The 27,477-nt window shown below is 40.9% G+C and overlaps 1 pseudogene; it reads left to right on the top strand.

Moving 5' to 3' along the window:
• The window catches only part of LOC139743335 (atrial natriuretic peptide receptor 1-like), a 248,041-nt pseudogene that overhangs the window by 57,026 nt on the left and 163,538 nt on the right, over positions 1-27,477 (top strand).

Raw genomic sequence — 27,477 nt, forward strand, 5'->3', positions numbered from 1 at the left:
CAAGGTTGGCGAAAATCCTGGAGATTTGAGTAGACGAAAGCGTTGTGCCTAGACCATTTTTTCTCTTTTTCCTAGTCATACGACGAAAAGGCGCGAGAAAGCTTGGTTTAAATCCTTGCTCCATCTTCACAATCAAACAACCGATGTTCAGAGCCATTTAGTCTCTCACCGCGAGACCTTTTTTTTTTGTGTGAATTTAGACGGCATCTGACCTAGGCCTGTTTGCACTAGTCTTGCATTGCCTTTTGACTGACACTTTATACTCTTATATGCAAGTGTTTGCTTGGGAAATGCTGTGGCATGCTAATCAAATTGAATTTATGACACATGTCCATCAAATCAGTGTGCCAAGGCTTTCGATGTGTAGCCATGATAGCGTCTGTAAATGGTTAAGAGTACGCACCAGGGTAATGATGTTTTAAGGGAGAGGGAACTTCAATAGAGAGAAAAGGCTGACGTGAAAGCGCTTCTAGACACGTAATCGTAGCGGCATCCGAACACGATCACACGCCATCGTAACTCAGTTCAAAGAAGAAGAAGAAGAAGGAGAAGAATGAAATAGACCGCCTGCAGATATTCCCACAAACTATTTTGTCACATATTGCAGGCTCCAAATCCAATTCTGGCACATATTTCTTTTTTTCGTCTGCCTTCTTCTTGTATTTTTTATTTTTTGTTGAAAATATGACTCTCTCGTTCTGTCTATAATTGTATTATTCGGGCTGTCGTTCCCTTCATCACTTACTCACTCTAATTCTTATCGGCATTACTTTCCGCCTTCTGCTCCCTTGGCACCAGGCGGACATGATAATGTCGAGCTCAGCGCCACTGGAGAAAAAGAAGGAGAACGGGGAAAAAGTGGACATTTTTTTTTCTACGTATCGATAGCCAGCCGTGCATGAAAATGGAGGTTTCATTCCCCCCTTTTTTTTTGTCGCTCAGACCATTCCGTGTCATTAAAGCACGAGGGTGCCTCAATACATAATACAAATCTAAAAGAAATGTATTAATGAGAGAGAGAGAGCATTATAGGCATCATGTTCATGTAATTAAACATGCAACAACAAAAAACCAAACAAACAAGCAAACAGAATGAGACTTGAAACGTTATCAAGTGCATTTCGACATTAAGTAGAAGTGTGACTGACATAGTCACTTTCCAGCACCATGTAGGAGTGAGCTACATTAATACTTATTTGATTTTATTTCATCTTTCTTGTAAGGAAGTATAAATGTACATGTATCTTACTTCACACATCAACCAACAAGTGGAAACAGTTTCTAAGCTATGACAATGTGCTTTCCGTAGATGGTCGAGATTGTAGACAATCTTTTTTTTTCTAACGACAAAAAGAAAAAAGAAAGGAAAAAAGAAAGAAACAAACAAACAAAGAAAGAAAAAAATGGCACGTGAAATCTTACAAACTACAATATGTTGATATCTACTTCTGATAAACGGATGTGGCGCTTGCCGAACACACTGTTGCCGTTAATGTGCCCTGGTAGACTACCCACGTAAGTTGAACCGAGATCAATTGGTTTGTGTTTATTTGTTCTTGGTTGATAAAGAGAGAGAGAGGAGGGGGGGGGGGGGGTAAAGAGAGACGAATCGATGCGTCGAAAAACAGCAGTCTACTTAGAGATGTATTAGAACAGCAAAGCGTAACCCGATACCCATTTATATGGCCTTAAGAGCTGAGCTCTGAGCTAAGCAGGTTAAAGTGATGTATGTTCGGCGAAAAGCGCTAAGCAGACATATCTCGCAGCACACTGTTGGTCCAGAAGTCTATCAGGCCATTAGTCTAAATTGCCGTAAATCCGTGATCCAGTTTGGGCATCTGTATTCCCCTCGTGTGATCGTTGTTGTCTTCATGTCTGTGCTTGTGTTGAAGGGGTCGCCTTTAACCCGTAAGGTGCCGCATTAATGTATTTGTGCACGGTAGAGGTGCAAGGTTACTTTTACGTAAGGAATACCAGTTTCAATGATGCCTAAAAGCACCCTGCACAAATTTATTCATGTAAGCACGGAGTGACCATAACAACTTACTCTCTGTCTCCCTCTCTTTCTTTCTTTCTTTCTTTCTTCCTTCTCTCTCTCTCTCTCACACACACACACACATACACACACACACACACACATTCAAACACTTACTGTAATGGTCTTAGAAAGGAAAGGCTGAGGATATCGGCGGGATCAGTTACTTATACTTTTCTTTCTCAGAAACTTCGCCCTGGAAACATAATCCTCCTAGCACTAGTCATGCCGCTCTCAGGGCTCAATAGACTGTCGTTTCCATGTGAAGATAAACCGTATTAGATGTCGCGTAATGAGACACACATTGACAAAGGGAATGAATTAGAAGAGGAAGGAGGCGATAGCCATTGACCTTCAGTGATGAAAGAAAGCATTTAAAAATGATTTACTCATAAAGGCCAACAGGAGGTCGAAGAACATAACGCGCTCTGGGTCACCTTCAAAATCTTAGGCGCATCACATAGTGCACAACGCGCCTGATACATAGCTATAGTGAACATGTATGTATGTGTGTGTGTGTGTGTGTGTGTGCATGACTTTTTTTCTTAGCCTTGATATAGCAGTAGATTCTCAGTATGTAGTGTAGAAAATGGCATCGCCGCACAGGCACGCAGGTGAGTAGGTTGCCAGCAGAATGGTCTTAATAGAATGATCTATCGACGTCTAGTTTAGTCGTAAGAAAGTCAAAATAAAGTCGAGGTCAAAAAATACCTCGTCACACTGAATCAATCCCTCATCCCGAATGAACAATCAATGGCATGTGCATCCATGTAGCAGCGTAAGTGTCATGTGAGGATTAGAATGAAGTGAGATATGATTAGAATCAGAAAAAACAAAGAGAGAGTTGTATATCGTGAGTGCGCGGGATGACAAACTGTTTATCCGCGAACATCTGCTCACTGAAGCCGACAGCTTTTATGTAAATTGCATTTGCTTGAGGGAGTGATCTTTTAACACGTCCGCCGTCACCGTCTGCGCGATGCGAACCGGCGCCATTAGCAGCATTTAGTTCTGATCCTGCCGGATGCTACTTCTCATACCCGCACGAAGTGCATTCTGGGTAATGTTGGGTTGACCTCCTGTCGCAATCATTATATCTAACATGTAGGCCTGTTTGACTACACTTCTGTTCCAAAATCTCTCTCAAGCTTTTTTTTCTCTTTTTTTGTAAATGTAAATGTAAATAGAATTTTAACGCGTTACTGATTATAATATCGACAATTTTTGGCAAATCCTTCCACGTAAATACTTTCATGGGACATCCTACATGCAGAGTAGAGTGATCTACGTTAGATCTTTTATCATCTGTGGGTGATGAGGGTGTCACCGCATGAACAAAAATAGCAGCCATCGTCGTTGATCAGATCATCAGGCCGAGTGGTCGTCTCCCAACGACTCAATGAAGCTGCATTCCAAACCCCACGTCAACCGTAATGAGACTTGTTTGGTTTAGATTATTCAATCCATGTTTTGAAATGAACGTAATCACAAAAGTAGATATCAGTTTCGTTTCTTTCAGTGGTGCTTCCAAGGCGCTTTACAAATTTACTTGGAATAGAATGAAGTTAGCAAAGAGACGGAGAGGGGGTACCTGTCACTTCTTGTTGCAAACTGTGCAGGTATAGTCCGAGCTACGCTGAAAACCGAAGGCGACTTTCAAATGGAGGTCGGTGGAAATGGGGCGGATTGACATGTGATGGTGGCGAGTGACTCCGTGTGAAAAGAGCGTAATTCGCAGCGACGTGCGGTGAGCCGCAGACACTGACTGTTTGTTAATAAAGCCGTTGTTGCAGCACACCATTAGGAGCAGAGAAGCTCTCTCCCTGTCTGATGCATCGTGCATCGGCGTCGTCATCAACTCCAACAGGAACTTTGTCGTCCACGAGAAAGTTTCGGGAGTATAGGGAAATGGTAAAGACTCCATCCTTCTCGGCCTCCCTGGTTGACAAAGCCCTAATTGACGCGTGTGAAGAACGAACTTCTAACTACAGTGCCTTCCAGTAAATCCGATTAGAGTGCCAGCGAGCTGAGTGATACTGAAAGAGAGGTTTTTGGTTTTCTTTATAACCCGTTTCAGCGCTCTTACGGTACTATGAATTGTGGCACAGGATATATCGGTGTGTGTACTTTCTCTCCTAATTTTAGCCCAACATGAATGTGATTGCGACTTTAATCTTCTTATAATAGAGTGGTTGTCTAAAAGAGTTTAATCGACTTCTTTCTTTGGGAGTTGCTATCCTCTTTCCTAATGCGTTTGTGTACTTTCACTAGCTAGTGCCTCTTGCCTTCCGCATCTCTCTCCCACCTACCCCCCCCCCCCCCCATCATTCCGTCTTGAGTATACTTTTATGCGTTATTGCTTTGTTTTCTCAGACTTTTTTCTGTCATATTGCGTCACACACTCGAACAGATATTCATCGGCAAAGATAGCCACACCCTTATTTGATGGTCTGTTAAAGATTATACTGTACGTATATATTTATTACGTCTTCTGAGTCACTGTCCGCCAACATCTGAGCATTTGTGTGTTACACCGTCTTCTTTTACTGTATTAAACTTACAAGAAATTCTACTGTGATCTATCTACTACCTGCTTTAGTTTTCCCATTATAATTCCCGAAAGATGTAAACTCAACCTCTCCCACCCCCTCTGTTCACCATGGTCTAAATCGACAAGCGTCCCCCCCCCCCCCATCACTCCGCATCAACGGCAGTGGTCTTCAAGCGTCCAGTAACCAATCAGGATCTTGATGAGTTCCCATTTCGGGTGTTCCCATGTCGCATCACTCTCCTGATATATAACCTACTTTTGGCTGGCATACCAAATGTATCCCTGTGACCGCGACTGGAGACGAGATCTATCTGTTTTGACGTGGCGCTTGTTCCGCCAAAATTTCATGGGCACGCGTTAACCCAAGCCTTCTAGCCATTGTATATGACGGTTTGGAGTTTTTTTTTTAATCTGTCTAAATTTTGTATGCTCTATACGTTTTCACTCAACGCACTTGAAATATGCTTGTTATCTGGTTTTCATCATGATGGAGATTAACTGTTATATCATTGATAGTATAATAATATAATACAAGGAAACTAAGCAAAAAAAAAGAGGACACGGCATGACATAAAAATCATTTGTCATCAGTAACAGTAACCTCAAAGCTCACACGAAAACAGCAGATATGGCTACTTATGTATTCACTATATATATGTCATTTTTTAATGCTTTGTTTTACCTGATGTATGTTAAAGAAATCAAGAATGTGTCCAAGGAAAGCAATGGACAATCAGGAACAGTCACGTGATGATGTGGCCACGCAAAGACTACATGGGGCACGTGACAATACAATTACACTTCTGTACAAAAAATGAATATCTCAAATACAGACAGTATTTGACAAAGTCAACATGCGCTCAAAATTAATGGTTTAAGCTCGCACAGCATGTGCAACTTTCATACCACGTTGACGTTGGCCCATGGACCTCAGCAAAACATTAAACACAAATGGTTAGAATTAATAGACGATTTCTGATGATAAACTTGATTTTTTGTTTTGTTTTCGCAAGTTTGAAATAAGTATTCCACGCGAAGCCCATATGCCCATGATATATACGTATCTGCAATTACCGCCCACTTCACACGAATAGGATAAAATAGGTGTGCGTGTGTGATATTCACTGTAATGTGAAAGGGACTCCTCCAGGTGTTTACAGTCTCAGCGGAATTTATATTAGTGATGTCTTGTCCATGCAACACTCGATTCTCTTTCACTGCCTTGGCATACACCTTCTACCGCAGGGTTGAAAACTGCTGGCCTTCAACTCAAAGGTTCGTGCCCTGACTTCGCTGAGGAAACAGAGGGGAAATTTCTACATGTTTCTGTCGTATATCGATGTGATGTTCATTTACTGTTATTTGCGTGTTGATGCATCTTAGTTCAAATATCCGATCACGGTTTTCGGGCAATTTTGCTTCAGAATTGGCGATGGGATCAACAGCATTACATCCATTGGAAAATGTAGACATACACGTTGTGCAAAGATGAAAAAGCAACAACTCAGCAATAAGCTTACCAAATTGTCTCTTTGTTCAAAACAATTAGTACACATGCATGAAGTTTAAAGTACAAGTACATTCTGACGTATCTATATAGCTGTGAAGATGGAGGACCGAGGCTTCACTGAGGACGTGAAGTGTGAATCGGATCCGCTACAATACTGCGACAGTTATGGATTATGTTTTGTGGGCTTGCAGATTTGTTGAAGAAGGTCACATTACATAGGGGTATAGGTTCGAAAGAGTCTGGTAAAGCAACTCCCCTCCCCCTCCCTCTTGTTTGATTAGAATGAAGTCCAGGTTTGCAGTTCCGCCATGTTTCCAATGTTAGAGCCTGAGAGAGAATGAACGCTGTGAAAGCCCTCAACTTCATCCCCTTCAAATTACGAGTACCTGGTGGAACTGGGATTTACGACTGTATACACAAGATACACCAAGTGTTGAGCACATCTCAAGCTTCCACTTACTTCATCAATACGGAGTACTCCTCCGCTGATATACAACTCCGGAGTCACGTTTGTACGTTCATGTTTTACCGCCAAAGGCGACCAACCTGGTTCAATCACAGGGACTTCCCTCGACTACATACATGTTGGGTCTTGCCTTTTACCCGAGACAGCTGGGTGAAAGACGAATCGGTCCTATGCCCTCACAGGCACGATGAGTATCTCCCATAAATATGAACCGACCGCCACCCGACAACGGAGAGGGAAACATCTTATAGCTGCATCTTACGCGGGAGCGAGTGTCGCGCCTTTCACATTTTGTTATCTTCTCTGGTATTTATGTGTTCCAGCCGATGCCCGCCAGAAGTCACCATCAGTTTCGCCTGCCACGGGGGTTAGGCTTTCGCCTGCCATCAGTTAATGGGAGCTGTGTTTCCTTCTCCTACCTCTACTTCTCCTCTTCCTTTTTGTTTGGGGGAAAGGGAGGGAGGGGTGGAGAATGACACTTTGTTCTCTCAGGTTCATCGGCCAGCGAGTGTGTCAAATTTCATCATCTTCATCACGTACGCGGCATGGTGTATGCTTATCGCGTAATGGTAGCCATAAACTGTTGCATGGTATCGGACACCTCCATGCATCCTTTACATTGTCTTCTTGTCCGCTTTGTTGTTGTCCCCAACGTCTAAGTGGTAGAGTTTGTTCTTCTCTCTTCCTCTTTCTCTTATCCTGATCCTAACGACTGGTAATCGTACAAACTATATACAAGAGTAGATAAACGTATCAGTGCCGTTCCCTGAGATATCTCGAAAGCGCCACATGATGGAACGGCGTAGTCATAACTCACTACACTTTCCTCAGAGCACTCCAACTATTTGTTTTCGGTAAGTGGGGTGTTGACATTATCCATTAGCTGGAGATTGTATGGCTTCATGACGAATGATTTAAAATTTCCTCAGATGAATTTTGATCAAACTAAGTTGCATTTGAAATCTACCAAATAAACTTATTCGTTTCAAAGTTATTGCGTTGTGATATAATGTGAGCGTGTAGATGCGGGCCATGGGGGGGGGGGGGGGTGCCAGGGGTTCCAGCAGGGTAGACGTTCTTTCTTATTCACGTATCTCTCTGCTCAAATGTCTATAGCGGTTATTGTACCATCAGGAAGAGGTAAAGTTCTGACCGGAGTGTGTGTCGGCCATTAAAGCAAGGTTTCCCTCACCTCCGGGGCATCTCCTCTTCTCTCTTTGTCTCGGATATCCCCTCCCCCCCCCCCCCATGTACCCACCCACCCCTCGATGTATGCATGCATGCATGCAAAGGTGTCGCCTTTCCTTGCGAGATGGCGCAATCGAGACGATGTGATGTGTAGGGCGATTGAAAGGGGATCGGGTGCTCTGCCCACGAGCTAACCGTTTGCATCGGTGCAGTTTGACACTCACCATTTGATCGCGCATATGCTGCTGATATTCCAGTGTTTCACACTACCCAATACTCATTCAAACACCCAAAAAAAAAAGTCGAAAAAAGAGGAAAAGGAGTGAAGACAGATGACAAAAAGTGGAAAAGTGTGCGATCAGGATGACGGAAATTTGTTGTCTGTCACTTCGTATGTAAGGGATATGTGCTATTATGGCGCCATGCCAATGAAGTGAAAAAAAAAGAGAAAGGTGCGGAAGGAATACAGTAGGTCGCATCGTCGACATTATTTTGCCGAGAAAACTCGACTATGGAAGTCGAACAAACGAGTGTAAAACGTAACTCCCCCACTCCTCCAGTTTTACTTTTCATCCAAATCATCTCTCCCTCCATCTCACTCTCTCTGCCTCGTCCTCTCCTCCTCATTCACTCCTTCTGGCAGTAAGAAAGAAAGAAAGAAAGACTGACATTGTTGTTTTCTGTAACATGACTTCCAAGAGTTACATCACTGTCAGAGCCCTATAGGTTAAAATGTAGGACCCCGGCCATTGATCAAATCGCTGTGGACGTGGCCTCCAAAATTTAACATTTCTCTTTTCTGGCTCAATCAGAAGCTTGAAATTAAAACGTCACTGAGCTTGATATGATATGGGAGCTTGCTGCCACACACGGTCTGCCTTTCAGCTTCCGTCGCATTTCCCTCATCAAATCGTGGTTGGAAGTTGTTCTCCATGAGTGAGACATGCCTACCGTATTGTGGTGTTTGCTTTCAAAATGCTTGTCTTTGTTACACAGATAGAAAAAAAATACCACAAAAGACTGACGAGCATACAAAGCGATAGCATACTCAATTATTTGGCTGTTAATGTATTTGTGCTCCCTCGTTGTCGCCATTTTGAATCGGTTTGTAAAAACTCCTCGTTCGCTTCCTACTTGGATTCCTAAAAACTGCGTCCGCCCGTACGTGCATGTAGCTAATTATTCTTTCCGTCGCCATGACTGAAAATCCATGGCGAGTCTCCGTGGATTTGATTTATTGAAGATAGCCGTATTCGCATCCTCGAATTCACTTTCTGGGGAGAAATAGAGGGAGCAAAAAAAAATGTTAGTGATAAAGTCAACAAAATAGAGTAGACTTACGGGAAGAAAGCTAGGCAGCCTGCGTAGGTTTTGTCCTAAGCTTCGGGATGTCTAATCCATGAAGTGGGTCTGAGATTTATAGTCGTGGGGGAATGGCAGTCGTGAGGTGCGTGCAAATAGAAGACAACTACAATGCATGTCAGTCTATTCATAATATAGGCTATGTCTGAGCAGACAGGTCTTTTCTTTCTTATTTTGTTTCTTTGTTTGTTTTGTTTTGTTTTGTTTGTGTGTGTGTGTTTTGTTTTTTGGGTTTTTTTTGCCGAAATCGCGACCTTGCTTCTTTGACATCAAATGCATAATATTGTATAGGCCTGTTCGTACTGTCGAGAAAGCCGTCGCAGGTAGAGTGTGGTGTGTGTTTAACTGTGACGTATACGCACGCACACACACACACACACACACACACAAACACACACAAACACATACACACACATTCACACACACACACACACGAACGTGTCCATGTCGTGGGGTTCTTATCATTTTCAGATGATCACATGTCGTGAAATATTACCTGCCCCATATGTTTCAACTCAATCGTGAAAGTCGTCGATAAAAAGCCTCCGTCGTAAATCTGTAACGTTATAAACGGGTCCGATGCGGTCGACGTGTTGAACTGAGACTTGATAGTAGTTGGTGACCGATGTGGCGCCATGATTTATGTAGTTGTGCGACTTTGTACTGCGATGCTATGAAATATCACGGCAATGATACGGCTGACCAGGTAGACACAACTCAACCACATATTTCCCGAGTCGCGAATAGTATGATCGTCGTTAACACATGCCTAAATTTCGAACACCATGATGTTACATGTAGACGTTTGTTATCTGGAGCATTTCTTGAAATAGAGCGCTGCTTTATTAAAGAAACGATATGCTGAACATCAATATATTTTAAAAAAATAGAGAAATACCCACAAATAAACGAGATCAGGTGTATAATTTCCAGACAAGTATATCATGATTCTTTGTTAAACCTATAGACAATCCCCGTATGTCCGAGAGGCTAATGCGGGAATACAGACAGAGTTTCTACATATTGTGTCGTCTGCTGCCCCCATTCGGCACTGTCCAATGCAGATGTTAAACTGGCGTCAAAGCCTGATTACTCGTGTCAAGGTCTCAGCCGTTTATAACGACGAGAAAGGATTTTGATCGCAACTGAGCTTTCAGCGATGACCTCCGTCCAGATTTTCTGACCATAGCAAAATTCAAAACGGTGGTCGTTTGCAACGCTCGACTGAGAAAACATTTTCTCTGTCGCGTCGCAGGCTTAAGTGGCTCTTGACCCATCATCACCTCAGAGAGGTTCTTGCAGTATGTATACATAATATAGTGTGATCCAATACGGGTCACGCGCCATTTTTAAACATCCTAAATGATTTTTTTGTCTACCATCAGAAAGGGCAATATAAAATCTTTCCAGTGATACCTCACTTGTTGCATGAATAAGGAATGTGTTTGAAGTAACGATTATAGAATACATCATGATATTTTCCTATTATTTCCTTGTTGTTTTGTTCTAGTAGGTTTAATCGCAAATATTTCAACTTGTCAACAACGGAGTTAACTCGTCTTGCGACGAAACACTTCAGGGGTATCAACAAGCACACACACACACACACGCGCACGCACACACACACACACACACACACACACACACACATACACACACAGTTGCACTCAAGCATACACGCGTCCATCGCACACACGCACACACATTTCTATGTTAATATGTGTGTGTATGAATGTATAGTTGTTTATCTCTCCAATTAGAGACGTTGGGTACCATGCTATAAGGATGGCTTATAGCGTCCAGTAAACCCGAATATGGGCGCTAACAAAAACAGGTATGAAACGAACGTCAAGTCGTATGATACCTGTGCAACGTCCGATAACACAAGCAAACAGTTCCCTATTGGCGCTTAATAGAAGCCACTTGAGATTGCGGAAAATCGTGCCATAAATTGTCTTTTTTTCCCATGGCGTGTTTGTCCATAGTGATTCTCCAAGAGGACAAAGTGAAAGCGATGCGGCGTCTTTACATTTCATTTATTACTCCATTCCCCGATAATTTAATTTGTCTAAAAAACGACGTCTATCTTTCTGAAATGCCATCTTCGAATTCGTTTCAATGCGATCAGATTATGGTAATATTAACTGCCGCGCTCGGACGTGTTTTCCCCTGTTTTGAAATTGATCTGTTTGCTAGCTATTTAGAAGCTTTTCCCGTAGACTATATAGCATGCATGTCGTTAGCGAACCAGAAGCGCTCGCGGACGCTTTGGTATTGAAGAAAAACAACAACATCAGACGTATGCAAACGTGGATAACAAAAGTATATCGATCTATAGTAGTGGAACTGGGAGATAATGTGATTATTCAGGATATAATAAGACTTGCGATAAATTCTTGGAAGACTCGCTTTACGTTGATGAGAAGAAGACGAAGGAAAACTAAAGCATCACGGGCCAGATTCAATTCGGTTTCGTCACTCCAGGGGTTCATTCTGTCGATGAGATCGTTGTCGTTGTTGTTGTTTTTAACCTAACCCATACGCACAATTGCAGGATATTGTTCGCTTCTCACGTGAATGCAGTGGCACATCCGGTAAAGGCTGGTGAGAAGGAGGAGAAGGGGGGGGGGGGAACCAGGGGTAATCGTGTGACCGGGTTCCCAGCGGCTCCTCGCTCGTATCTGGGCGAATCCTATGGACGTGGCGTAACCGATGTTTAGCATAAGGGCGTCTTACAAAGCGCTCAAAGACCCCTTTACTCCATTAAACATAGTTGTTGGGTGTGGTGATATATTGATAATATCTTTTTATATGAGTCGGGGAATTGCTTTTGTGTGTTTTATTTTTGTTGTTGTTTTTTGTATGTTTTTCACATCTGGATTGGTAAACTTTACCATCCTGTCAGGTCGTATGATGTCCAGTCAACCTAAGATTCTTATCGATGAATATAGGATTTTATATTTTGTGAATGACTTCCGTTAGGTGTTTCTCTTCCGTTGAGCAGATGGGTATAAAAAAGGATACATTTCTGTATATTGATTACAGACGACTGCCATTCTACTGAGAAGGCGGAAATCAATAATGTTTATCTTTTATATATTTCATATCTTATACCATTTTATATTATATCTTATATGTTTCTCTTTCATCCAGTGGTCATCATTTGTGCCTCTGGGGACGCTGTGCGCAAGCTGATGCTGGCCGCCCACCGACTGGGGATGACCGACGGCTCCTACGCCTTCTTTAACATCGTCCTCTTCGACAGCACTTACTTCGGCAACATCGGGTGGAAGCGCGATGACGAGCACGACGAGGAAGCCAAGGCCGCCTACCGTGCCCTGATGACGTTCACGCTGCACAATAAGAAGACACCGCAGTACGAGGAGTTCGCCCTGGAAGTCAAGGAGAGGGCGATGGCGGAGTTCAACTTCAGCTACGACAGTATTGGCGAGGAGGTACGTGAACCCCCTCCCCCACTCTCTCTCACCCCTCAACAACCATACAGATATATATATATATATATATATATATATATATATATATATATACACTATTCGCTATTTCAAACCTGGCCAAAGTCAGCCAATTTCGATGAACAAAAAGTCTTTCGAGCTAGAGTTAAAAACTTGATGATTCATTCCCAAAATTGAAAATTGTAAGTGCGCGTGTGTGTGTGTGTGTGTGTGTGTGTGTTGTTGTTGTTGTTGTTGTTGTTGTTGTTGTTGTTGTTGTTGTTGTTGTTGTAATTGTTGTTGTTGTTGTTGTTGTTGTTGTTGTTGTTGCTGTTGTTGTTTTTGTTTTTGTTGTTGTTGTTGTTGTTGTTGATGTTGTTTGTGTATGTACGTATGTGTGGTGTATGTGTATTCCATTAATGTCAATATGCAAATTTGCACGGCGTTAGTGTTGTCTGGGGTGCGACTTCAACTCTGTGTCTAAACGTGGTTAAAATATAATACTCCTTGCTGTCATATAATAAAGCCAGAAGTCTATCAGGGGCGTTAAAAATCTTATAACACTGAAAGCATTCCCGAAAATATCAGTTGTGCATTGATATTATGTAACATGTAACACTGAAGGCTTTCAAGAAATATTCGGCATTAGACAGCACACAGAATTATCAGAGTCGTCGTTTATTTATACTAACCAGTACAACGTTATTATGTTTACTTAATCCTTTCACCTGAAATCGTGGAACACACACTCTGTTGCAATTTACGTCAGACAGGAACTGGAGTCTTGATACGTCTAAATACCTGAAGGAGATTACTTGCAGTGCAGAAAATGAATTTACCTCCCCCCCCCCCTCCCATTAAAAAAGGCTCCCTGTTAATTACAGTTTGCTTCGAACCGAATGCTTCTTTAACCGCATCACTCGACGCATCATGTAAACATGTTACTTTTATGCATAGCATTACATTCATGATGTGTTGCATACTCCTGGAACGTATTTTTATCTCTTTATCTAAGTCATTTTCACTGTTCTGGTTAAAATGGTTTTGTAATGTTTAACAAAACATACAAGTATCATTGAAAAGTAAAGTACACCTACACCTTGTATGAAAAAGCAATCACTTAAATTCGCTCTGAGGGAATGAGATATTTTCTTTCTTAATGCATTAAAACGCCGCCTATGAAAAATAAAAACGATGGCATAAGTTCAAATTAATGCTTGTACTTTGTAGTATCAATACTTGTAGGCACGAATGCCATCTTCTTTAAAAAAGCAAGGAGCTGGTCTTGTGCTGAATGATCAACATACGTCATAAAAACGCACATTTTTTTCATTGCTCTAATACTGCATAAAAAACGATAAATTTGCATTCATACCATTGTCCCTGTCGTCCTTTTCTTTTTGTCATGTAGTGTGGTAGTAGTTTTACATTTTCCCGAGTATCTTCATTTCGTTGTACCTTACAGAGTCGTGGTGTAATGCTCGTTATTCTACTTTCTTTTGTAATAATATGGTACCTTCGTTTTCAGGGTATACTGCGCATGTTATTCTGAGCAAGTATATTTTTGTTGCTGAATTGCAGAGTTCTGCCGGTAGTTCTGCAATGACACTACCCACAGAATGAATACATGACACGACCTTGGAAATCATTCGTGGATCAGAAGCGCACGAATCATTTATGGGGTTATCAGCCGCGCTATATTCGGCTCAATTGAATTCACCACCTGCGATATTTGCTGTCGTATCGTTTTCATGAGTTGCACAAAAACAAATGCTGTTTTTTTTCTTTCGGAGGTGGGGGGAGGAGTTATTCGTGAAGGATTGCTTGGTTAAACTGTACACAGGAGTATTCCGCCTCCTGGGAATCTCATGAAAGTTGATTGTATTTTGATGATTTTGGTTTTTCTTTCAAACTTCTTTGTCATCTTTGTGGTTCGACAAAGAAGACATCATGATGGCATGCCAGTATCGTGTACAGTATTACATTGAGCAGAAATCGCACATAAAATGTTCTTGTCACAGATGTTATATTTATCACGATCCTCTCACTCCATGTGATGCTAAATTATCGAAATTTACTTATCTTGATGTCGATTTGCATACATTTCCTCGTATTTTTCATTTGTTTTGTTCGTTTTGATAGTTGGGAAGGGGAGGGTCGTAGTTGAGGGCTTGCCTTTCACATCTCCAAACTATCAATTATTAACCATTAATTATTAACCATTATTGCGCATACTTCTTATAGTAAACTCAGACACTGATATCTTAGCAAATATCAAATAGAATATGTCATTGAATGTTTAAAGATTACCAGTCCCTGCCGTCTTTCATAAAGGACTGCCAAAATTTGCTGCTGTAAATGTCCATGAAAGAGACATTGATTTCTCTTCTGTTAGCATTATTTTATTGACGCACGCGTAGAGCTTTCAATATGACCTCGCCACGGTCTTCCATAAACGTAGTTCCTTGTGGTGGGAAGAAGGGCAGCTCCCTGTTCGAAGAAAAACTCCCAAACGCCAGATCTGCTTGAGAGAGAGAAAAAAGACCCAACAATAAGGCAAACACATTTTTGAAGCGCCATGAGCACCGCAAGGTGGACCTGTTATACGCTATACAAGAAGCCACTATTATTATTATTATTATCATTATCATTATTATCATTATTATTATTATTATTATTATTACTTTCATTATAGTTATTGTTATTATTATTATTATTATTATTATTATTATTGTTATCATTATTATTGTTATCATTGTTATTATTATTATTATTATTATTATTATTATTATTATTATTATCATTGTTAATAACATAAACAATAGAGATGAACCAAACACTTCACAGAGGAAAACGCATTTAAAACGAAAGCCTACCTAGCTCATGCCTTAGCTGTAGGTATAACAGTAAAGTTCCCCGCATATCACACACACACACACACACACGCACACACACAAATTATCTGAAACAGAAGCTCGTGTTGGTCAGTTTGTTGAAACTGCCAAAGTGCTTACAGGAACATACGGCAACTACTGGAGTATTAGATTTGCGCAAAGATCGACTGTCCAATGTCTCCGTAGTTCTTGCTGTTGAAGCTTTCTCCTTTTTTGAGGGGGGGGGGGGGAGGGGAGGTCGTCAAAAACGCAAAAATGAATATTGGAGTGAGATGTAATCTGGGAGATGCCAGTAACAACTGTCCTTTATTCGGCTCGATGTAATGTAAGCCTGCGACAGACGGGATCTGGTAATCCCTGTCCCAGTCTGACAGCAGACTTGAGAAGTCTGACGAGTGACGAGTGGTTTTAATCCGCATCACACTCGGCTACTACGCAACTACTCTGACATGGGGGGGGGGGGGGGGAGGGGGGAGGTAAGCAGCCCTTCCCCGCACTCAAGGCAATCGTGGCTTACCATGAAAATCTACTTTGAAAATCTTACGGGTGTTCCTCTTTTACTCATTTCTTCAGAGATCTGTCAACGTGGGTTCTATGCATACGAGAGAATCCTTATATGTATAAAGCCCTTGCAAGTTTTTTTATTTTATTTTAACAAGAAAAAGAAATCAACAGCGTAATTTGCACGTGTGGTGCCCAACTCACTGATGCATTTAATGAATAGGGCGTTATTATTTATCACAATGGATAGATAATGTGTAATGATATTACAGGATCTCTCTAGGTATAGTCTTTGTTATCCTGTTCAATCACATGGGGCTGTTGACTCGTAAGCGTATGTTGAACCTACACGCTTATCCCAATATATAGGCCTATACTTATTGCATGACCCATAATTCTGAGGCAAATATTCATACTCGTCTTGTGTATATAGCTGTGGACATTGTGGCGTATACGTGTCTTCATACTAATCGAGTGTCTGCCGAGTTAAGACGGTGTCATACCTTGCGGGCTCGAACTCGGCAGAATTAGGTATTCATTGGATTTTTCTTTTCTCTCTCTCTTTTTAGCTACAAACTGTTTTCTGCTGACAATCAAGCGCGTATTTTAGGAGTATCTAAGACGGGAAAAACGGGAGATAATATGCATAACGTTGCTTTGATTTACTTTTGATTTGCCGTGATCCCCGTGCGTGGGAGGGATAAGGGCAGGAGGGTTAATCGGTGGGGTAAAATCCAAAGGTTTTGTGTCATCCGAATGTTCAGGTTTCCTGCTCACCGATTCGCCTCCTCCTTCCCCCCCCCCCCACCCATCCTCGGGCAGATGTTTTCACTTATGAGGGGGAAGAAGTTGGGGAAGGGGGGGGGAGGAGGCTATTGTCTGAGAAACATTGAGGTTGCGATGTCAGTCCAAGAATGTTACAAGGAAAAGAGACTGTGATATTGGATGGTATAGGTAGAGAGACATAGTATCAAAAGGAAAACTTTTTTCCCAAAAAAACAAAAGAAAACACCAATAACCAAAAAGTGTCAGCATTATTGGGGGGTTTAGTCTGTCTTGCGGGTGTGCTGCTGGTAGGTCAACCCAATGACGACGTCAGCTGCGAAAAAGCCGAGGACACACGGGGGATGACTGTCAGTCTTGGGAGAATGTGCGCGGCAAGGTTGGCGACACGTTTTGGCGATCGCTTTACTCCGGTGACATTTCATTGTATACAGCAGTATTCCCGTTGTGCGGATCAATTCATAAAGCGCTACGGGCAATGTATGACAGCGGCATTGGTATACAGAGAAGAAGAAAGAGAGAGAAAAACAAAACGAGAGAGCGAGAGAAGGGGGGGGAATAAGAGAGATGCATGGAAAAGTGGACGCAATCACGGCGAAATTAATTCATCAATCTTGAACAGTATAAGCATTGTATACAGAAGTGACGTTGATATATTTGAAGTATCGCTAGCCCTCCATGCAAGAATTTGATAAATTCGCACACATCACTGTATAGTTCTGAGACCAGATTGCACTTGTATAGACACAAAAGAAGGAAGAAAAACAGCTCGCTGGCAAGGTCTTTTTTAAAATTATTATTTTCAGTTATGTATGAGCGTGTGTATTTGATGGGTGTTTGGGTTTTGTGTAGCATGTGTGTGTGTTTTGACGTGTGCCAAGTGATACGACAGCAAACAGCAATGATGGGTATTCGAGGGGATGAAAGTCATCCATCTAATCTATCAATCTTTTTATCCTTCCGTTTCTCTTTCATCTCCCATCTCTCATCTCTCTGTATGTATGTCTGTCTGTCTATCTGTCTTTCATTTCTCGTCTCACACATGCACAGCTCAGCACATTATGTACACACGATCATAAACATTCACTAACTCTAGCAACACACACACACACACACACACACACACACACGCATACACATACACATACTTTCGTTCTCTGTCGGTCCCTTTCTTGTGTAACGAAGTGACTATTAAACTGAAATCCGCAAACTTGTGTGGCGTAGCATTTTTCTCTGCTTTATAAATTTCGGTGGCATCTTAGGCGACGCCCCACTATATGTTCTAAATTTTGCAGACTATAAGATATGAGTATTTATCAAATACATTACTTATGCGATGAAAATATACCAACACATGGAAGTGTATAGGTATTGCGAGTATAGCGTGATGTAGTATTGCGTGGAGGCCGTATGATTTTCTTTGAGTTTGATTTCTATTTCCGTTTATTTGTGTGAGCGTGCAGTATAGTGTGTATGTTTGCTCTTCGTTTTTAGATATGTTGATGCGTTTGTTATTCTCTTATGTTTTCAGTAGATCTGTTGGTCATTGCATTTTATTTGTCTCTTCAAAACATCTTGTAGGTCTAAATCCACATATTTTTTTCTTGAGTAAATGTTAGTTGGAACGAATGATTGCGTTCTTGCGCTCTTCATTTTTGAAATGTCAGTGCAAAGCCGGAAATGGATAGAAGTGGAAAAGGTGTTAGATTTGCATGTTGCATCGGTGTTAAGGTCGTTTCACCTTTTGAAACAAGTTTGTGAGGCTCGCAATGATTATCAATGGAAAAAAAAACTTGCCTTAATAGCCTTGCAGTTTTCCTGGGCTGCGCCAGTAATTTATATCAGTGCAATCGTTTATTCGGCTTGAAAATGAGAATAGACATTATCAAGAAAAAAAACCCCAATAACAACCAACCAAACAAACAAAGAAACAAACATGCGTTTTCTTTGATTTTTTTTTAATACTAATACTGCGAGTAGGATAATGATAATGATAGCCATGTGTTTGTTTTACGGCTCCTAAGTGCCATACTACTGGCTCTTCTCCTTACTTCATTTCTTTTTCTCGCCCGAGTTATATACACTGTCTCTCATACTTATCAAGATAAATTTGTATCACTTAGAAACAGTATTCGAAAAAAAAAACCACCCAACCTGCAAAATGTATTTTATACTGTGTCTGGCATTTAGGGGCCTTACGAGGTTACCGGAGATTTTGGACTTACTATATAGAATATAGCATAAGACTTCTCCGTGGCTGAAAAGGAGGTTACTGTCTGGTGAAGATAGTGACTTAGTATATGTATAATAAACGTCATCTAATAACTGATCAAGATTGAACCTGTGGTTTGCAAAGATAAGTGTGACTTCTGTGTTGTGTTTCTTTCGGCTTGTAGAAACATGTTAAAAGCAATCAGTGATACGCGTTGCGCACAAGAATAAATAAGTGAAAATCTATCAGCGTGTTCATTTGATGTTAAGCTTTAGAGACTCCCATGATAAATTAAGGTCCTTACAAAGAGAGGTAACATGAGCAGACAAGAAAACAGAAGGGAAAAGGAAAATTATTTCCTTTCACCTCGACAAGATTGAGTAGTTAGATTTCCCATAGGTGGAGAGAACAGAAAAAGAAAACCCATGTAAATATCAAACACGTGTATACACACACTGCAAAAAGTCCGGTGTTAAATAGTGAACACCGAGCTGGTGTTAAATTTTCGGTGCTCATTTATGGTGTTAAATTAACACCTGCGGGTGTCATTTCCAAATTTTAAGCTGTTTTTTTAAGAGTTTCTTAGTAACTGCACTTCTTGTTGATTTTTTATTTAAACAAGACGATCAAGAATTTTACATTAAAATACTAGATTTTTGAAAAAATGTGAAAATGAATTTACTCCAAAGTAACACCAGCTGGTGTGGTCTCTTATTGAAGCTGGACGGGTGTTAAACCATTGATATTAACACCAACAAATATCAAATCAACACCATGTGGTGTCATTTTTGAGTTAACACCAGTACAGTGTCAAAATAACACCAGGTACAGTGTCAAATTAACACCACGAAGTGTCAGGTGAACACTTTTCAACACCATCATAGTGCATTTTTAACACCTGTGGGTGTGGTCCTTTATTGAAGTTTGATCGGTGTTAGATTTAACACCCGTGGTGTTAAATCTAACACCGATGTTTTTACAGTGCAGGAAGGTAAGAAAAATCGCATACACAGCGCGGGAGCCCACAGTCTATCAATTTAGATTTGTTGTTCTTTTTTTAATCCCCTTACGATGTCAATACGCCTGCTAGTCATTAGGTCTCTTTAAAAAAAAATGTAGATCTAAATCCGCATAATTGTTTTGTTTTTGTTGTTGTCAGTGCAATCTCTTATTCTTCTTGAAAATGAGAATGAACAATATCACCCCCCCCCAGAAAAAAAAAGAAGAGTTCTTTTATTTATTTTTATTCTAAAACTGACTGAGGAAGGGTATGATGATGATAACCATCTATCACTTTTGCTTTCGTCACAAGAGCACGTAATACTATATACTGACTCTCCTCCCACCTTCAGTTCTCCCCAACCCTCCCCGAGTTATATACAGTGTCTCTCATACTTATCAAGATATTCTGTATCACTCAGAGACAGAAATCGAAAAAACAACAACAACAAGTAGCCTAAAACATATTTTCATACTGTGTCTGGCATTTAGGAGCCGTATGAGGTTACTGAAGATATGTGACTGGCTGGACTATAGAATGAGTCATCTGAGCGGCTAAACAGGAGGGCGACTGCTGTCTGATGAAGATAGCAACTTAGTATAATCAAAAACGTCATCTAATAACGGATCAAGATTGAACCAGTGGTTCGCTAGGAAGTATGACTTCTGTGTTGTAACCCGACTTGTAGAAACACGTTTAGAAGCAATCAGTGATACGCGTTGCGCACTGTTTATGTAAGACGCGATAGTCAAAATCTATCAGCGTGCTTGCCTAATGTCAAGCGTTAGCGACTCCCATGGTAAATTTAGGTTCTTACAAAGAAAGGTAACGTGAGCAGACAAGAAAACAAAAGGGAAAAGGAAAATTATTTCCTTTCACCTCGACAAGATTGAGTTGTTGGATTTGCCTTTGGTGGAGAGAACAAAAAAGGAAAAACCCACGTAAATCAAAGACAAAAAAATATATATATACAGGAAGGTAAGAAAAATCGCAGCGCAGGAGTCCACAGTCTATCAATTTCGTGTCGGCCCCTGTTTACTGCTTGGGTGTAAGAAATAGGGACGCACATTAACCAAGATAGCTAGGGGCAGCGTTCATATTTTCTAGGACACGCATTATTTTCTCCAGCTTCTCCCCAGCAACGATTTCTTCTCGTTTTTTGCTGTCCAAGTCCTGCCCGGAAATCCCCCTGTGTGATACCTCCTTATTCCTTTCTTCATCCAATTACGCCGTGTTTATCTATCTGCCATGCCAACTCTGAAATTCTGTGAAGGTGGAAATATCATCTACCCCTATCACCTTCTTTTACTCCCATTACTGTATTTTTTCCCTCTTCGATATGTCATAATGGCGCCTTTTTTCTTCTTCTTCGTTACGCCCCCTGCCAATCTTTGACGATTTCCTCTCTCCTTCTCCCGTTCTTCCTCTTAAACTTTGCGTTTATCACACGACAGCGTCTCTGATGTGTTTGGTGATTTTTCCTCCCCCCCCCCCCTCTCTCTCTGTCTCCGACTCTCTTTCTCTACGTATCAATCCCCTTTTAATTGAACGTTTACCAGCTTCTCTTCGCTCTTTCATATCTCTCCCATCTCTCCTTTTCTTTCTTTCTTTTTTTCTCATCCCCTACTCCCTCTTCCTTCACTCTCTGCACATTGATAAGTTCGTGTCGAGAGACGACGTCCAATATCCATAGCAATATCCCAATTCCAAAAGCAGCAGCGTCTGATCGTGTCGCACGACAAGACGCAAAAAATGCTGAATTATTATCATGCGCATGCAGGCTGCGGTATGACAATACAGTATCGCACTGCTGGCAGGGTCGACCACACGGTTAGTTGCCACGTCCTTGCGTGGAAAAAAAGAGAAACTTTCATAAAACTGCAAGATTGCTGAGGTAACACTGGTACTGGGAGGCGAAGAAAGCTTGCCCCGGTTACGCGGACGCAAACTGTGTAGGAGATTCGAACAGATTATTCACACGAGGGACGACTAATGTATATCAGATAATCATTATAAATGTACCTCCTTGCTCCTTCCCCGACCATCTTCCCCGAAATTGAGACGAACTTCATAACTTTCTTGTGCATTAGATATAATATGCAGTATTCAGTGTTAACCAGGGCTGCCAACTCTCACTCATTTTGGTCCTTTCTCACTCTAAAACTTTATTTCATTTGCATGCATTTTCTGTTGATCTCACTCATTTTGACTCCTAGATTACAGCATTGGCCTATGGGAGTCTCACTCTCAACTAGTTTCCAATGTTGGCAGCCCTGTGTTAACTGTTTTTGTTTTGTTAGTTTTACTTTTTGTAGGGGTGTACTACTCGTTCAACCAACCCATACACAATGTTACTATCCTAATCAGCTTACTATCTCTCAATTAATTGTTAACATCTTATTCCCTCTGATGCCAGTTCTTCGTCATTCTTTCATGACTGACGCGCATTTTTCTTTCTTTTTCCCCCTTTTTGTTTGGGTCCATCGCCCCCTCCCCTCCAGAGGAATCGCTCAAAAAGTGTTTCCCCCCTATAAACTGCTACTACAATATCAGTCCTAAAGCGTTGCTATATAGCACGCTAGCTGTGGGCGGACGTCGAGGGGGAGACACAGCGGAGACGTAGGGAGATTCAGGCACTTGAAGAGAATGATTTACACCTAAGACAAAAATATCCGAAAATAGATTTCTTTAGGCCTGCTTATACTTTTCTATTCTGCATTTTTTTTTTTATTCTCGGTTTTTCTGATAGTTTTACTTTTTTCAGTTGTTTCTCCCTTTGCATTGTTTCGTATCCTTTGTCTGCAGTAGACCTGAGCTGTAATTTTCCATTCCAAGAGATGCATGCGTTGGCAGCGTACCTGAGCGTGTCCCAACCCTGGGAGCAAGGAGGAAAACGCCACGTAATACGCCAGTGGAATTCAGTTACAATCTGCATAAGCCCCATCCTGTCGTTCCAGGTTCTATCATTATCATTTAAATTACCCGACAACTTTTTTTTTTCTTTTCGTTTCTTCTGTAGTCCGTCTTCTTTTTCATATCCAGGGTTATATCAAAAACGTCTGAAGTCACAATCATACCTATCCTATGAAGAATAAGTAGATGAATGAATGAATGAATGAATGAACGAATGAATGAGTGAGTGAATGAACAATTTGGAATGAATGTTCCTGAAAACAGAATAAAATGTTCTTAAGAAGGGTGGAATGTTCGAAGTGACGTCAAGGAAGCTCAATAAATCAATACGTGCGTGTGTGCATTTTAGTGCAAACTAGCATGAATACGTTATCAACTGTGGTTATGAGCGCGCAAATAGACCGTACACAAATTCCGACATCTAGGATACGACGTGTTCCACTCTCGATAAAAGGAAGAAGAAGACAAAAAGACACCCCCCCCCAAAAAAAAAAAAAAAAAAAAGTTTTAAAATTGACGTTAGACTGGTAGACTGTTGGTCAGCAGACAGTCAGGCGGCAAAAACAGGGCAATATATTTATCATACGAAGCTGTTGAATATTTTGAAGACATTTAACAAATATGGGTACACTTATTATAACGAGGATGCATTGGTCTGTCTGAGTCATTTTCCTTTCCCCAAATGACCCCACCCCAGTTCATTTATTTATTTAAGCAATATTCACAGCTTTAACGATTCACACGAAATTCCGCCAATAATGAACATAATTATGATTATGTTGTGACATATTGAGATCCTGTACATCCTCAGTTATTAAAATTAAATGTAGTCGATCGCTATCATACGGATACCCGCTGTGATAATGATTATATATGCAGATGATGGATAATAACACGAGAACAAATCCCCAGCTTCCGGACTCACGATGTTTCATCCGCGGGCGCCTTTTAACTCCACTCGTCAACTCTCAGATGAAACTTCCGATACCCATTCCCTACCACTGGCTAGCCGAAACTACTGTACGTGTCTCTTCTTCATTGGAATTCAAAGTCAGCTTCAGACTTAACCCGTCATCGATTAACGCAACAGCTAGTTTACCCCTCATGTAGACATCCTCCTACTCCCCCCCCCCCCCAACAAAGTCGTGCGTTCCAAGGGTAGGGTGGCACGTGTTCCAGGATTTGACGTCATAATTCCTTGCAGTGGCACCTCCTTTAATATTCCTTTAAAAACCACGCCTTATGAAAATCGATATGTTGCTCAAGCAAAAACCAAAGGATTACGAATAAAAAGAGAAAGGAAAAATCGATGACACGGAATTCTCTCGAGAACATTCCCGATTGTCGAATCCTTGTTAATGTCATGTCTATTACACAAGTCTCTCACGCTATATTGCTGCCATCTTAAGGAATGTTTCGTGACATCATTTTTTTTTTTCTGTGCGGTCTTTTTAGGGCTATTCACTTCATTTTTTTTTTTCGTGCGTTCCGCTCGGGTTGATAATGTTTGCACTTAAACAATATTTGAATGGTCGCTCATGTTGGCTGAAGGCAAAGATGAAGCCGATTGTCCCTAGGCTGACGTCTGAAGTGCTAAGTTTTATTGGTACATCTGTCTCTTCTTAGAGGAGCTAACATCATCTTGAGTCCCCTCCTCACGCGGGGTCCCAAATCGATGTCTCTACCTGTGTTTCCAGTATGCGTCGGGGCCTCAATTTTTAACCAAAGGACCAAGTACGTGTCTCAAAACTCTGCTCAGTATTCCGCAAATCAACTTGAGCGGACTAGTTTGCAAATATTTCACGTGGGTTTTTTTTCTCTCTCTCAAAATTCAGCGCGATTTGCTACACCGTTGGCGGATAAAATATCATCGATAAAATCAATGGGGTGAAAAAGTGATTGGACTGTACAATGTACTGGCCCCAATTTGTTGGTTTTATGAATATCTAAAAATATCCCTAAGGGAGCTGTCATTCGTGTTACTGTTTCAATGATGCAACACGTTGAAAGAACGAACCAAAGAGGAATTCCGTGTATAGATATGACTTGCTAATGCAGCGGGATCTCTCGCATGAATCGCTTTATCACAGTAAGCTTGCTGGTGTTGACGAGAGAGATTGGTGGGAAATAAAGATATTTTTTCCAAGGCGTGATTTGTAAAGTAGCGAGCAGAAATGGTTTTTGCTTAGCTTTGTTATTGAACGGAGAGACTAGAGATAATATGCCCTTTGCCTTACGGAACTTAATTTTCCCTTATAAAGTCTGGAGGAATTTGGGAACCACGTTAGATACTGGATAAATAATATTTAGTCGTATCTAAATTTGGGAGATGTACGGGATAGCAACAAAAGTATATAGATACGACACATCATGAAAATATATCCTCGTTTAAGGTCGTCCTTGTAAGTAATGAACCCGAATTTGAAAACAAAACAGATTCAATGCTCACACGCGTTTGTCAATGTTCTGTCGTTGCTTTAGCTGAATATTCGCGTAAAATGAAAGATAGGGTAGTACGTCTTGAAACAGTCAGAAAGAATTCACAAAATATTCGAGATGATTTGATCTTCATCAGGGCTGATTTACGTCTTTGTGATACTAAAACTCGAAACGAGGTGGAAGGAATGAGAAAGATCCAAACAGAACTGCTCGCAATGTATTAAACAGGAGCAGCGAATGGCATGTGTACATGAAAACATTCTGACTGTCTATGGGCATTTTGGTACGTTCATGCATCGCGGGGTCACAGAGCACATTTGATATTGCTTAAAGGGGATGTAGAATCTGATATGCATGTTGGTTGAGTGAATACAGTAATATTGGTGGAACACTTAAGCGATGTTTGAGGAAAATCGGGCAGTCCGTTCAAACATGATTTTCTTTAAGTTTTAATGCCGCCATCGCTGCTTGAAAAGACTACAACAGATCATGACGTCACTACAATACAATGATAAAGAGAAAATGTAAAGAGAATCCCACAAAATTAATTTTATCTTGAAAAGTACACACTTTGTTGTTCGTGATATCATGTGAGGGGCAACAGTATTCCTCCTGCACTCAGAAAGAAAGAGGTAAGTGCTCGTTCATCATGCTAGAAAAAAAGAGAATTATGTTGAATTCTCTTTATTAATTCTTTATAACCGTTGTGCTGCAGTGTCGTCGAGAACTGTTGTAATCATCCAGCGACCACGACATGGAAATCCGCACATATTATGTGGGTAGCATTCCTCTATAATTTAAAACTCGTTTAATATACAATCAGTAATCCCCCAATATATTTTTCATTAGTTAATGGCTTCATGAATTGATTAAATACATTAGCCAGGTAAGGAATGATTGATCGTTTCCTTATTTCTTTTTCATATAACAATTACTTCAGGCACAGCTGATGCAGTGGTCATATTTCTTCCAATTCTGTATATTTTCATTATTCATTTTTGCAATTTTATTTTGTCAAGTTCTCAAGCCATCTTATGGCTAACCGTGGCTATGGCTCACAATTTACTTCCTTATGTGAAGTATGGTCGATTTTATTTTCCTCATTTTAGTCGGCGCCAGCTCATTGCAGTATCGATGAGAATGCCCTGTTGACAGGGATGTTGGTTTGCAGGGGAAGCATTCTATGCTGGAGAATAGAGATGTGTGTGTATGTGTGTGTGTGTGTGCGTTTGTGTGTGTGTGTGTCTGTCTGTCTGTTTGTGTCTGTGCCTGGGCTTGTGTCTTTGCCTATAATCTGTGTAGGTCTTTGTATGTGTCTGTGTGTGCGTATGTTTTGTACATTCCGAAAAAAAAAATCTAACAGTATTTTGCGTGATTGTTTTGTGATGTTTCTTTGACATATTTAAAGTGATTGTGTATTATATATATTTCATTTGTGTTATATGGAACGAGAAACAAAGATTACTGAAAAAAAAAATGTGTGCTTGTCTTTGTTCGTGCGTGTGTGTTAAAATATGAAATAGAGAAGTGGCAACGGAGGCTAACGGAGAAGAGACTGCAGACACACCGTGCCATTCAAAGACACCATACCTTTTTAAGGTACCATACCTCTCATATTTTCCACCCGCGAACCTGTCAAACATATCCAAATAAACGTACCATTCCGACGCCATTGCATGACCATATAACACGAGACTTTAAACTCCCCAGTAATCTTATCGACTTTAGCTACATGGAGTAGTCGATGAAAAAAAGAAGGGGGGGGGGTATTTCTAATACATTCAACACCACATACCATCATCGTAGTTCTTCAGCATTTAATCATGTGTTGTTTTGTTCCCCCCTCTCCGACCCCCTGTTAATTTCTCTCCCGCAAATGCAATTTCCAGTTTTACATTCCTAATCTCAGACTAGAGCGTCCCTTAGAGTCGTACATCACGTTGAGATGTAAAAAGAAAAAGAAGAAAAGAATCGTGTCCGAAGGGAGAACGAGGAAGAACTCTTTAATGTAAGAAAGGCAATGATGATGATTTGAAACCCACAAAGTATCCATGGGAATTGCTATGTGATCACTTTGATTTAGTCTGTGTAGTTACGACTTCGTGTATTCCTCCAGTGAGATAACTTTGGTATATTCGTTCTAGAGGAGGTGCTATTGTGGTTAGATTTCT

The sequence above is a fragment of the Diadema antillarum genome, unplaced genomic scaffold (assembly GCF_040938485.1).
Source record: "Diadema antillarum isolate AM-2024a unplaced genomic scaffold, OU_Dant_1.0 seq00001069_RagTag, whole genome shotgun sequence".
Lineage (NCBI taxonomy): Eukaryota > Metazoa > Echinodermata > Echinoidea > Diadematoida > Diadematidae > Diadema > Diadema antillarum.